Source organism: Xenopus tropicalis, chromosome 8 (assembly GCF_000004195.4).
Source record: "Xenopus tropicalis strain Nigerian chromosome 8, UCB_Xtro_10.0, whole genome shotgun sequence".
NCBI lineage: Eukaryota > Metazoa > Chordata > Amphibia > Anura > Pipidae > Xenopus > Xenopus tropicalis.
Window position 1 is genome coordinate 86,183,784 of NC_030684.2, and position 14,011 is coordinate 86,197,794.

At 40.8% G+C, this 14,011-nt stretch overlaps 1 pseudogene; it reads left to right on the forward strand.

Moving 5' to 3' along the window:
* The first annotated feature begins 641 nt into the window (after positions 1–641).
* LOC105948085 lies at positions 642–5,371 on the forward strand (annotated as a pseudogene).
* Positions 5,372–14,011: the final 8,640 nt, after the last annotated feature.

The following is a 14,011-nucleotide window of genomic DNA, read 5'->3' on the forward strand; positions in this document are numbered from 1 at the left end:
GTATTCTATGTGGTAGCCCGTAATAAACAAAGAATTTTTCAACCAACACTTTAGCTGTTGTGTATTGACTGTTAATGTATGATCACTAGATGGTGCTGTTACATGTAAAAAACTGATATGTGTCATCCGGTTCTGCTAATAATTGTTTCCCCTAGCATTGCCTGTCTATCCTTTCCTTCCTCCCAACTTGTTCAGCCATGTTTTGTTCTAAGTAAAGCTTGTTCCACTACCAGCTGCTGTGAACCTCTTTTATAATACTGTGTCCAGAATACAACCAGCGCCGGATTTCAAATTCAGCCGCCCCTAGGCCGTCCCCCATTCGTGCCCCCTGCGCATGCGCGAACAAACCCCCCTCCCCCGCCGTGTCGATGCAAGCGCGCATGCACAGGCATTTAACTCCCATACGGAGCAGTGGGGAGAAATCCCCATTGCTCCGTTTGGGAGCAAAATGTCAAAATTTTGTTGCGGCGGGGCAGCATGCTGCCCCTAAATTTGTGCCGCCCTAGGCCCGGGCCTTTGTGGCCTCGCCACAAATCCGGGCCTGAATACAACACTGGCGACAAGGATTGGGATTAACACATTAAAAAAAATCTACAAGAGTCAGTGAGAAAACAGAAACCTTGAGACCTTATTGCTCCATAATGGTGTCCCTGGGCCACATAGAAGAGTTTGACAGTGCCAGGCCATCCTCCTGGGATTCCTATGCAGAGAGGTTGCATTTCTTTCTAGAAGCAAATAATGTGACAAACCCTATGCAGAGACGTGCAGTGCTGCTGAGTGTCATAGGCTCAAAGACTTATGAGATTGTGCGCTCTCTGGTATCCCCCGCTAAACCCAGTGTCTGCTTATTTGAGTAAATTATTAAGCAACTTAAAAATCATTTTGCACCCACCATATCTGAGACTGTTAAGAGGTTGCACTTTAACAGACGCAGCCAGCAGCCAGATGAGAGTATTGCTGCCTATATAGCAGAGCTGCACAGATTGGCAGAAAGTTGTAATTTTCGCAGCAGCTTGGAAGACCGTCTTGTGTGTGGGGTCAGGGATGCAGAACTGCAAACAAGGCTGCCAGCAAAGCACAACCTAACCTTCGCTTTGGCCCAGGAGAAAGCACTTGCTTATGAGGCTGCATATGTGCATTGCAAGGAAATACAGTCCTCATCCAGTTCAGTTATTGCACCGGAGCTGCATCAAGTGTATAACAAGCCTGATGTTAAACTGCAGCCTGCATTAGCACAAGTATCAGATCAAGCAAAAGTAATGTGCCATAGTTGTGGGGGAGGTCACCTGCGTGGCAACTGTCATTTACAAAATGCTGTGTGTCACAAATGCAAGCGTCATGGCCACATACAGAGAGTCTGCCGCCAAGATGATAATCTACAGAAACCCAAGCAAGCCAGAGCAAATCTGTCTGGGAATGCAACCCATATAGTGAAAATCCAAAATGACACCATTGAGAAGGAGGCAGATACAGGTATCTATGTCTCTGAAATAATAAATAGTGTTGAAAATCAGCCAATGCGCAAAAAGAAATACACTGATGTAATACTACAAGGATCTAAGTGTAGAATGGAGGTAGATACAGGCTGTGACTATTCCTTAATTTCAGAGGAAACCTTCCATGCATTATGGCCCACTAATTGCCCACCTATTTTACCATGTGACGTTAGACTTGTGGATTACAATAAAAAGCCTGTGGATGTTGTGGGCGCATGTTTTGTTAAAGTCCACTATGAAAAAGACAGAGGAAAACTACGCCTCATCATTACTAAAGGACAAAGAGCAAGTTTATTAGGAGCAGAGTGGTTTGAACCCCTGGGCATTCAGTTAACTGGAGTAAATTACGCAACAGCAGACTCTCTGCAAGCGGTCATCAAAGACTTTAGCAGTGTATTTGAAGAAGGCCTAGGTAAATTTAAGGGCTCACCAATATCATTCCTACTGGATCCCAAAGTTGTCCCAATACGCATGAAGCCACGGCCTGTGTCCATCCATATCAAATTCCTGCTGTCAAATTCTCAGCACCTTCGCTAAGGGGAAATTATTTGCCAAACTTGATTTAGCACAAGCATACCAGCAGTTGCCAGTGGATGATGCAGCTGCTGATGCACAAACAATTATCACACACAAAGGAGCATTTAAAGCTACTAGATTGCAGTTTGGCGTTTGCATTACAGCAGGCGTATTCCAGAAATTGATGGATGACCTTCTTTCCAGCCAGATCAGGGGGGAGGTCGGGCTGTTGATGCAGGGGCTTTTTTTTGTAAGGGGGTGGGACGGTATGGGTGCACGAATGATGTGCAGTTTTAGGTGTGGGGGTGGAATGCAATATTGATAAGGGAGACTGGGGTATCACCACGAGACCTAATGCTATAATTTATGGTGGGGCGACTAAAACTAAGGAGGAGAATGTCTATGAAGATTCTCATTCATCCAGGTCATGATATACAGTATCTAGTAGAATTAAGTCTAAAACAACTGGACTTTTCTGAGTTTTTTCTTGAAAACGTTTCACCACTCATCCGAGTGGCTTCTTCAGTTCAAATGACTGGTAGGGAATTCCCCGGTATTTAAACTCTTGATGGTAGTAGAGTCACAGACATCCAATCACAATGGTTCCATTGAACTTGTTCAGTTAGGTGTTAGCTGAAACTGACAGGTGTAAGAAGGTATGAGAATGCTCAGTACACTGTGTAAGTTGGAGTGCTGAATTAGAAGCACTCTAGCCCCATTTTACTTTAATAATAGCAGCAGCACATGATATGGTGTCGGGTGTCTCTCCACATGAGTTAAGAGTTGTTACATTTGTTGCAAGTTCTCCAAGGCATTTTCCCTGTTACTGCTCAGTTGGAGTTTGAATAGGGGGAATTAGATACATTTTATATGTCGGAGAAACTTGCAACATTGTTTCGTTTTGTTTTGTGTCAGCCTCAGTAAGTCAGTAGTGAGCAGTTGATGCTCTGTGATTAACATTTGGATCGCTTTTCACCCCCTGCAATTTTTAATTGGGATATTCTTTTTTCTATGAGGATCATTTTTTGGGGGGGGGGGTTTATTTAAATTAATAAAGGTTACATTTTAATTCTGATTTTTCCAATACTCTTTGTTAACCAACTGACCTAATAATTTAATTAAGTAACTGTGCATGTGATTGAAGTCTAGGAGGGAACACCTGCTTGGGTGTTTCCTAATTTGTGTATTCTTTCCAGCCTGCCAGGGGTGGTGCCATATTTTGACGATGTCCTCATTGGAGCAGACTCTGTGGAATCATTAACTGAAAGGGTGAGAGCAGTATTAAAGCGATTTTCAGATGCTGGATTAAAACTTAAGAAAGAAAAATGTGTTTTTGGGGTACCAATGTTGAGTTCCTTGGATACAAAGTTGATGCACTTGGAATACATCCAACAGATACAAAAGTGAAAGCCATTCATGAAGCTCCAGTTCCCAAAAATAAACAGGAGCTGCAAGCATTTCTTGACCTATTAAATTTATACCATTCCTTCTTGAAAGACAAAGCTACTGTGGCTGAGACACTGCACAGACTACTAGATAAAAATGCTACCTGGAAGTGGTCGGCCCTGCATGAGCAGGCATTGAATGATGCCAAGAGACTTTTATCATCAGTGTGTTAGTACATTATGATTTGCATAAACCTCTTACCCTTATATGTGATGCTTCTCCCTATGGAATAGGAGCGGTTTTAAGTCATACTCTAAGTGGTGGTCGTGAGGCTCCAATTGCATTCTATTTATGGACCATGAGTACCACAGAAAGGAATTATGCTCAGATTGATAAGGAAGCTCTAGCCATTGTGGCAGGTGTAAAAAAATTCCATGAGTACTTGTATGGCAGAGGTTTAGCTATTATTACTGACCATAAGCCGTTGTTGGGACTTTTAAAGAATAATGGGCCTACTGCACAGATAATTTCTCCACGCATGCTAAGATGGTGTTTATTGCTGAATGCTTATAACTATGAGTTGCAGTACCGTCCAGGGAAAGACATAAGTAATGCAGATGCGTTAAGCCGTTTGCCTGTAAACACTCCTGATTTTCAAGTACCGGCCTAGTCCGAGGTCCTCATGCTAGAGTCCTTACCCAGCTACCGACCCAGTATTGTCTTGAGTGTTGAACTGGGTATGGAGGGGGTGGCCAAAAATAAGTTTAAAAGAAGAGTTCACACCTTTTGAGAAACGCCAGCATGAACTCTCTGCATACAAAGGGTGCCTTTTGTGATAATTCCCAAAGCTGGGCAAACCCATGTTCTCAAAGCCCTGTATGAGAGTCACCCAGGTATTGTAAATATGAAAGCCCTTGCAAGAAGTTATGTCTGGTGGCCTAAAATGGATGAATGTATTGAAAAATGGGTAAAAAGTTGTGTTACTTGCCAATCCACCCGCCATGCCCCTGCTAAGGCCGGGGTACATCCATGGGAAGTGAAAAGGAGCCCATGGTCTCGGCTACATATAGATTTTGCAGGGCCATTTCAAGGTCAAACATTCTTCCTTGTAGTGGACTCCTTTTCAGAATGGTTTCAGTTGAATCTGCAACCACCCATGCAGTCATTCAAGTGTTGCGGAAATTGTTTGCCACACATGGACTCCCAGACACAATTGTATCAGATAATGGAGCACAATTTACATCTGCAGACTTTAGAGCATTTATGGAAAGTAATCTTATTCGTCATGTTACAACAGCATCATTTCATCCATTTTCAAATGGGCAAGCTGAGCGAATGGTCCAGACTACAAAGGATGCATTAAAAAGGATACTTGATGGTGACTGGAATTATAGACTGGCAAAATTTCTGTTGCAGCAGCATATAACTCCTTCCACTAGCACTGGCTGCAGCCCTGCAGAACTTTTGATGAACCAACGTCTTAAAACCTGTTTGGACAGACTGCATCCTGACCTGGCTTCAGATTTACAAAATAAACAGGAAGATCAATTCCATAAAAATGCACAGACCTCCACAGTGAGGATGTTTGAAGCAGGTAATACAGTGTATGCCAGAAATTATGCAATGGGACTAAAATGGATACTAGCAGTCATTGTTGAATTCACGGCCCTGTCTCATACAAGGTTAAGACTGCGGATGGCCGTGTTATTCAAAGACATGTTGATCAGCTGCGGAGCAGACTAGGGGACAATGCTTGTCCTAACACTGAGGGTAACCATGGCCAGTCTGGATTGCAAAGTGACTTAACTCCTCTAGCTTTCCCAGAGGAAGAAATTCCTGCAGCTGAACAGACAGCAGATGTACCTATGAGGGTACCCGAAAACACTGAGGCCAATCTACTAGGAGAGGTCCCACTGGAGCGGCCCCGAAGGGCCATTCAAAAGCCCCGCTACCTAGAGGATTATGTTATCTAGGAGGGGAGGGGTGTTGTGTATTGACTGTTAATGTGAGATCACTAGATGGTACTGTTACATGTAAAAAACTGATATGTGTCATCCGGTTCTGCTAATAATTGTTTCCCCTAGCATTGCCTGTCTATCCTTTCCTTCCTCCCAACTTGTTGGCAGTTCAGCCATGTTTTGTTCTAAGTAAAGCTTGTTCCACTACCAGCTGCTGTGAACCTCTTTTATAATACTGTGTCCAGAATACAACATTAGCTACTGTGATAGCATATTGATCTTTGGTTGGAAATTCTTGAGCATACCTAATGAAATGATCTGTGATTACTAGGATGTTGCTGATGCCACCTTTATCTGGTTCAAGTGATAAAAAGTCAATACACACAAGGTGCATGCACCTTTTACTTTCACTGGTACCCATAGGGGCATTATGGGTTTGTAAAGTCTTTCTCTGTATATACCGCAAACAGGACCTGCAGTATTTTTCCAAATCTTGTTTCATGCAAGGCCAGTAGAAGTGGTCTCTTACTAGTTCTAAAGTCTTTTCATAGCCCAAATGACCATGTTCATCATGTAATGACACAAGGACACTTTCTTGTTTTTGTGAAAGCAGTAAGTGCCATTTATCTTGGTTTTGTTTATTGGGAGCCCTTCTATAGACCATCCCATCTCTCAATGTTAGTCTTTCTCATTCCTTTATCAAAACTCTAGCCAGTTTTGAGTACTTCTGCTTGTATCTTTTTAAGAGCTTCCAGGCTACTTTACAGAGAAGGTCATCTCTTTGATCCCTTATTATATCTTCTTTAGAGAGAGGTGGTAGTGAGGTAGCCCGAATAGAGGTAATATTGCCATTGTGCAGGAATGCAGAAAATTCACAGTGCTTGTCAGCAAGGGGAAATCACAATATTTCTGTAGTAGAAACTACAACAGGGAAAAATATAGTCCAACAGATAGACTATCATTTCTGATATATGTGTAACGCATGTTCCTATACACATGGGAAAGTGAAGTTCAGGGAGTGATTCAGCATTTTGATTGCACTTGGTCAGAGGACTTGACTTGTGCCAGAGGACACAAATCACAAAGATAAGGATTTACAGTGGAGGAAATAATTATTTGACCCCTCACTGATTTTGTAAGTTTGTCCAATGACAAAGAATTGAAAAGTCTCAGAACAGTATCATTTCAATGGTAGGTTTATTTTAACAGTGGCAGATAGCACATCAAAAGGAAAATCGAAAAAATAACTTTAAATAAAAGATAGCAACTGATTTGCATTTCATTGAGTGAAATAAGTTTTTGAACCCCTACCAACCATAAGGCTGATGCCACACCAGGCGTAGGGCTGATTTTTTCGGCAAGCGGAAAAACGCTTGCCGAAAATTCAGCCCTACGCCTGCTACTTGTGCCTGCACCCGAATGAATGGGATACGCTCGGGTGCAGGCACATGTAGCCGATATACGCACGAAAACGCGAGACTTTGCATTCTCTCGCGTTTTCGTGCGTATATCGGCTACATGTGCCTGCACCCGAGCGTATCCCATTCATTCGGGTGCAGGCAAAAGTAGCAGGCGTAGGGCTGAATTTTCGGCAAGCGTTTTTCCGCTTGCCGAAAAAATCAGCCCTACGCCTGGTGTGGCATCAGCCTTAAGAGTTCTGGCTCCCACAGAGTGGTTAGACACTTCTACTCAATTAGTCAACCTCATTAAGGACACCTGTCTTAACTAGTCACCTGTATAAAAGACACCTGTCCACAGAATCAATCAATCAAGCAGACTCCAAACTCTCCAACATGGGAAAGACCAAAGAGCTGTCCAAGGATGTCAGAGACAAAATTGTAGACCTGCACAAGGCTGGAATGGGCTACAAAACCATTAGCAAGAAGCTGGGAGAGAAGGTGACAACTGTTGGTGCGATTGTTCGAAAATGGAAGGAGCACAAAATGACCATCAATCGACCTCGCTCTGGGGCTCCACGCAAGATCTCACCTCGTGGGGTGTCAATGATTCTGAGAAAGGTGAAAAAGCATCCTAGAACTACACGGGAGGAGTTAGTTAATGACCTCAAATTAGCAGGGACCACAGTCACCAAGAAAACCATTGGAAACACATTACACCGCAATGGATTAAAATCCTGCAGGGCTCGCAAGGTCCCCCTGCTCAAGAAGGCACATGTGCAGGCCCGTCTGAAGTTTGCCAATGAACACCTGAATGATTCTGTGAGTGACTGGGAGAAGGTGCTGTGGTCTGATGAGACCAAAATAGAGCTCTTTGGCATTAACTCAACTCGCTGTGTTTGGAGGAAGAAAAATGCTGCCTATGACCCCCAAAACACCGTCCCCACCGTCAAGCATGGGGGTGGAAACATTTTGCTTTGGGAGTGTTTTTCTGCTAAGGGCACAGGACAACTTATTCGCATTAACGGGAAAATGGACGGAGCCATGTATCGTGAAATCCTGAACGACAACCTCCTTCCCTCTGCCAGGAAACTGAAAATGGGTTGTGGATGGGTGTTCCAGCACGACAATGACCCAAAACATACAGCAAAGGCAACAAAGGAGTGGCTCAAGAAGAAGCACATTAAGGTCATGGAGTGGCCTAGTCAGTCTCCGGACCTTAATCCAATAGAAAACCTATGGAGGGAGCTCAAGCTCAGAGTTGCACAGAGACAGCCTCGAAACCTTAGGGATTTAGAGATGATCTGCAAAGAGGAGTGGACCAACATTCCTCCTAAAATGTGCGCAAACTTGGTCATCAATTACAAGAAACGTTTGACCTCTGTGGGTTTTTCCACTAAGTATTAAGTCTTTTTTTGTTAGAGGGTTCAAAAACTTATTTCACTCAATGAAATGCAAATCAGTTGCTATCTTTTATTTAAAGTTATTTTTTCGATTTTCCTTTTGATGTGCTATCTGCCACTGTTAAAATAAACCTACCATTGAAATGATACTGTTCTGAGACTTTTCATTTCTTTGTCATTGGACAAACTTACAAAATCAGTGAGGGGTCAAATAATTATTTCCTCCACTGTATCTAAATATGTACCCTATTAGCACAGAAGTACAGCCTAATAAACGTCTAACCCTTTTACTTATGTAGGTTGGCAGCACTTTCCCTAAATGGCCATGGCACGTGTACAATGAAACAGCACATTAGGCTTTAATAATATCTGTTTCCCTATCCTGCAGTGCTGTACAACAGAAAGGGTATATACAACAAACATACAAATACGGATCAATACAAGATGGAAAGAGAGCCTAGTTCAATACAGGTTACAATCTAAAATGATAAAAATGCCTGGAAATTCTTTTGAAACCCCAGCAGTATTCGGCAGTACCCTATTAACCTCCAACAGGTAGATTATATTATTATTTCTGATGTATGGGAAATACATGTTCCTATACACACGGGCAAGTGAAGTTATCAAAGAGGGCATGATTCAGCATATTGATTGCACTGAGTCAGAGTACTTGACTTGTGCCAGAGGACACAAGTCACAAAGATAAGGATTTATCTGAATATGTACCCTATTAGCACAGAAGTACAGCCTAATAAACGTCTAACCCTTTTACTTATGTAGGTTGGCAGCACTTTCCCTAAATGGCCATGGCACGTGTACAATGAAACAGCACATTAGGCTTTAATAATATCTGTTTTTCTCTGCAGCGCTGTACAACAGAAAGGGTGTATACAACAAACATACAAATTACTTACAAATACGGATCAATACAAGATGGAAAGAGAGCCTAGTTCAATACAGGTTACAATCTAAAATGATAAAAATGCCGGGAAATTCTTTTGAAACCCCAGCAGTATTCGGCAGTACCCTATCAACCTATTCCCCTTTAGTTATAAAAAGCTGTGATTTAAAGTTAATGGAAGGACATTTACTGCAATGGGCAATGGGTATTCTGACTCCAATTGCTGTGAGACCTCTCCCTGGGCCTGTATGGGCTGGGCACAACCACTGTGGCCGATCTTTGCCGGATAGCAGAACTCACCAGACTCTTGGAATCAACAAAGGTTCTTTATTTGGTGTGGGTGAACAAATGTTGGATTGGATTAACAAATGCCGGAGGTCAAAAAGGATTTTGCTTTCCTAACCCCTGGAGTAGCTCCTCACACATGGAAAGCAGGAGCAGGAATGGCATGATGGGAGGAACTGACATCACATATAAGGAGGGGAAATGGGAGGGTATACAGACGTAGAAATAAACAACTTGCAATTTGACCTTTGTCACTAGGTGGCATTATAACAATGTATATGCATATAAACCATTAACTTTAAACATAATACACAAATATTAACTGCTGGGGTATCTTTAGATACCACTATATTATAAACAGAACAGCAGTTATGAAAGTGCAAAATAAACATTAGTGCAATTTTGCTTGCAGATCCTTCCTGTGACCTGGAAGACAAAAGAAAAGAAACCAGCATGCAATGCAACAAACATGGCATTGTAAAACTGTATGTCTATAGTAGGTTTCCTTGGTTATCAATGATAGTCTTTTACTTTAAGCAAATTCAAAGCAAATTAAAGTTCAGTGCTCAAAAGGTAAGAGCAGTATAAGTTCAGTGATGGAACGACTGAAAGTCTTTGTGGTACCATCCTTGCAGCTTGCAAAAAATGATGAGTTGAGGCTTTGGAACCTTGCAATAGCACACTTAAGTCTTGTCCGCTTAGAGAAGCGTTCAAATAGCTGGTAACCTAAGTTGAATTCTTGCTCAGTTCTTGTAGCAAGGGTTGAAACATAAGGGTCAATCTCAGGATCTAGGAGACTGAAGACATCTGTAGTAGTTGTAGCCTCTGAGAGATCCAGTAAGACTTCAGGACCCATTAGCCAGGAAGTACCTGCAAAGATAACTGTGGACACTGGCCTGGTTGCATGGTCCAGGTAATATGCTAAATTAGTTAGCATATTATTTACAACTAAGAGGCAGATTTAGCAAAATGTACATTTAGAGCTTAATACAAAACCTCTAAAGTTTGAAAGTAGGCATCGGCAAAGGGGCATCTGCCATTGACTTCTACATGATCTCGGCTAGTTTTAGCTGGCGAATTGTCGGATTCAGATTTTTAGCCACTTTGACAAATCTCAGAAAAGTTGCAACTTTTTTTTGTGAATTTTAGTACTAAAAATCTGAATGGTTAGTAAATGACCCCTAGGTGTCCCTTGAACCTACAATTCAAGGCATATAATTACATGCTTTTCATTTGCATATTAGGCTCAACATGGATAATGCAGCACATAAAGGGAGCCCTCACCACCTGGTTTTCCTTTCACATACAAAAACAATATTTCCTGGGCCAAGGCCAGGGGCAAATTGATGTAAACAATTTCTGTAAAGTGCTGTGGTATATATAATTGCTACATAAATAAAGGACAATAAAAACAGCATACCTCTTTCCAAACAAATGAAATAGGTGGTTGTAGGTATAGGGATCATTGGGGTATTTTGATGACATGAGGAATTCCTATTGAGTATGAACATATTAACAAGTATTATTAATATTTTTGATTTAATCTTGACAAGCACAAAGTCCAAATTAGAATTACAAACTGCCTGCTTTGATCATATGGGGCCATGCAAAAGGAAGCTACATTTTGACAACATATGTATGTATTTATGTAGGGCCTGTATATGTATTGGTGATGTGGTTTAAAAAAGAGGTGTTTGGTTGAACAGAAATGGTAATTACTTGTTTGGCCCTCATACATCTAGGTACTATATTATATGTTTTCTACTGGACATCATGTTACTAAAACATGTAAGGTTCAGGTTTAGAGCGGATGCTCTATTAGTATTTCAGGGTGTGTCAGGATGCAGTTGGATATGGAGTTGCTTGCCACATGATGACATCCTCCTTGGATATTATAGTTTGTACATCAAACTCCTGCAGTGTACTGAAAGGCTTTGTTAGCTGTGTCTGGCAATGGAGGCATCTCCTATAACTTCCCATCTGCAGACCAGTAATCTGTCTGTAACCCTTGTAAGGCTGTGTCAGGGAATCATTTTATTAACTTATCTTGGCAATATAACAGAATACTCCTTAATGCATATTTGCGTAATAACACAAAAACTCCATTACTGTATTTCTATAATGATTTCTTTATACCAAATATTGCAATTCCATAATAAACTGACCGTATTAGATACATTTTTTCAATGCCACTTATTAAAACAAGAATGATGTCACCTGTGAAAAGACTCTTAATATGATGAATGAATAAATACATTTATCAGTGCAATGGAACTTCTGCAAAGGCCTGTATGCATTTAGTTATATTTTTATGAATGCTACAAAATATTATTTTATGCATAGTCACACCATTAATCAATAATTTGTCAAGTGTCCAGCCCATCTTTTCAGTCCAGGACTTAAGGGATTCTGTCATGTTTTCTATGGTGTTGTTTTTATTACTAAACTACACTGTTTACATTGCAAATAATTTATGCTACTACTTAATATTTAAAAGTTAAAAGTTGTAATATTGGTGTGTAGGCAGCCATCTCAGGATCATTCTGCCAGAACTGCAAAATAGAACTGCTTTCAGATAAGCTATTGTTTCTCCTACTTAATGTTGTCTGGAGGAATCTTGCCTGAACTTGGATTTTTCCTGCTTGGGCGCTATTCTCATACCTATCAATAGGTGGGGCATGGAAGGATTTTTATCAATGCAAAAAGTTTTTGCATTGCCAATTTTTTGGCAAGCTGTGTTTTTTCTTTCCCAGATTTAGTGGTTTCCCATAATTTACGCTGTTTTGATGCAGTCCTCTGGAAAACATAAAATTAGTGTTCCACTTTAGTTCATTTTGATCCATACAATGCAGAAACCTTGAAGCCCCTCCCTTGTGAGCTCTGAACTTAAAATATTCTCTTTTCTCAACTCAACAATTCATCCCATTCCTGATGGCAGGAATTCTCTGAGGCTTCTGTCTTTCTCTAGAACTCCCTGCCTCAAGCTATCGGACTCTCCCCTTTCCTTTAAATGCTCCCTAAAGACCCACCTGTTTAGGAAAGCTTATTCAGTGTATCTTGATTGATCAGACATCATAAATCATCAAAAATAATTTCCATATTCCTTATGTTTCTAATGTACCCTAACCCTTTAGATTGTAAGCTTTTGTAAGGAGGACCTCTAAGCCCATTTTACTCTGTAACCCTTATTTGTTAAATTATTGTAAGACCCCTGTTCATTAGAAATTAATGTAAAGGGCTGCATAACTTGAAGGAGCTGTATAAATAAATGATGATGATAATGTATTTGGGGATAAAGTTCCTACCATCTCACTGCATTTAATGTATTTGAGTTGTCACTCAATGTATTTCACATCACCCAATGGAAAACCTATTACTTGTGGCAATCTGATTACTCTCTGAAAAATATGAAAAATCATTTTCCCATTTGATCCCAGCAGGTAATATTTTTTACAAGTGGCGATCCAAATGTTAGTCAAGGGAAAGGTATTTCCAGATTTGTTGCCTTGAAGTAGCGCAGATCTCCAGGTCAGCTACCACCCTGAAGTTTTACGGCACTCTGGGACATCTGCGCTACCCATGATTGGTAAGCTTTTTTTTTTGTCAGTGTGAATTGTGGGCAGTAAAACATATAAATTAGATATCTGCCATAAAAAGCAGGTAAAGGCAATTTTCAGAGGTTACATGATTCATATGTTTAAAAGTCAGAGATTCCCACAAACAAAGGTAGTTTTAGGAGATTTGTTGCCATGAGGGCAACAAATCTCCCTGTGTGCCATCATCCTAAAGTTAATGGGAGGCAGTATTGCCAATTTTGCCTGTTTCTCCTCTCAATAAAATACAGGAGGCCATTTCTACCAGCAGTACTATTAGCCAAAAGCCAAACAGTGACAGCAGCATAGAAACATGGAGGTGCCATCAGTTCAGGCAACTGAATCCTTTAGCAGAGCTGTCAGGGAGCTGCTATCTTGTTACCTGCCCAGGGAACCTGGGAAAGGCCTCATGTCAAATTTCAACATTAAAAAAAATCTGTCTGCTTTGGAGTACTACTAACTAAAACATATTAAAACATGTTTTTGTGTGACAGAATCCCTTTAACTTACCTGTGTACGTGTGAATAAAATTATCTATACATGGACAAGTGGAAATGTTTTTATAATAACAAAACAGAGAGCATTTAAAGAATCACTGAAGTATTAAACTGTGCATGTTTCTTATATAAATTCACTTTTATGCTTGGTATTGATGTAAATATTACACATTTTTACCTTAACAGACTCTGGGCTGGTAGAATATATCATGACTCGGTGCAATATGCCCTGAAATCATACAGGAAAGTTGAGTTAATTAGGTAGATTACAAGTAGAATTGCTGATACACTTTCTGTTTAGCCCACTCAGTTGCACATTTGCTGCCACCATGACACCCCAGCACTATGTTAGCAGTATACTGTAGACACTAGAATGCTTGCAATATATGCACATAGCTTTATTTGCCTGATTGTGTAAGTTGCTGCATGGCAATTGCATTTACTTAAGGAGTTCCAGGTGTTCATTTTTCTGCAGGTTTAGGCACGACAATGGTATTGTTTGTTTTATGTCATCTCTGTGTTCCAATATTCACATAAGGACTGTTGCCCTAACAAACAGCATGTAATTACAACAAATGG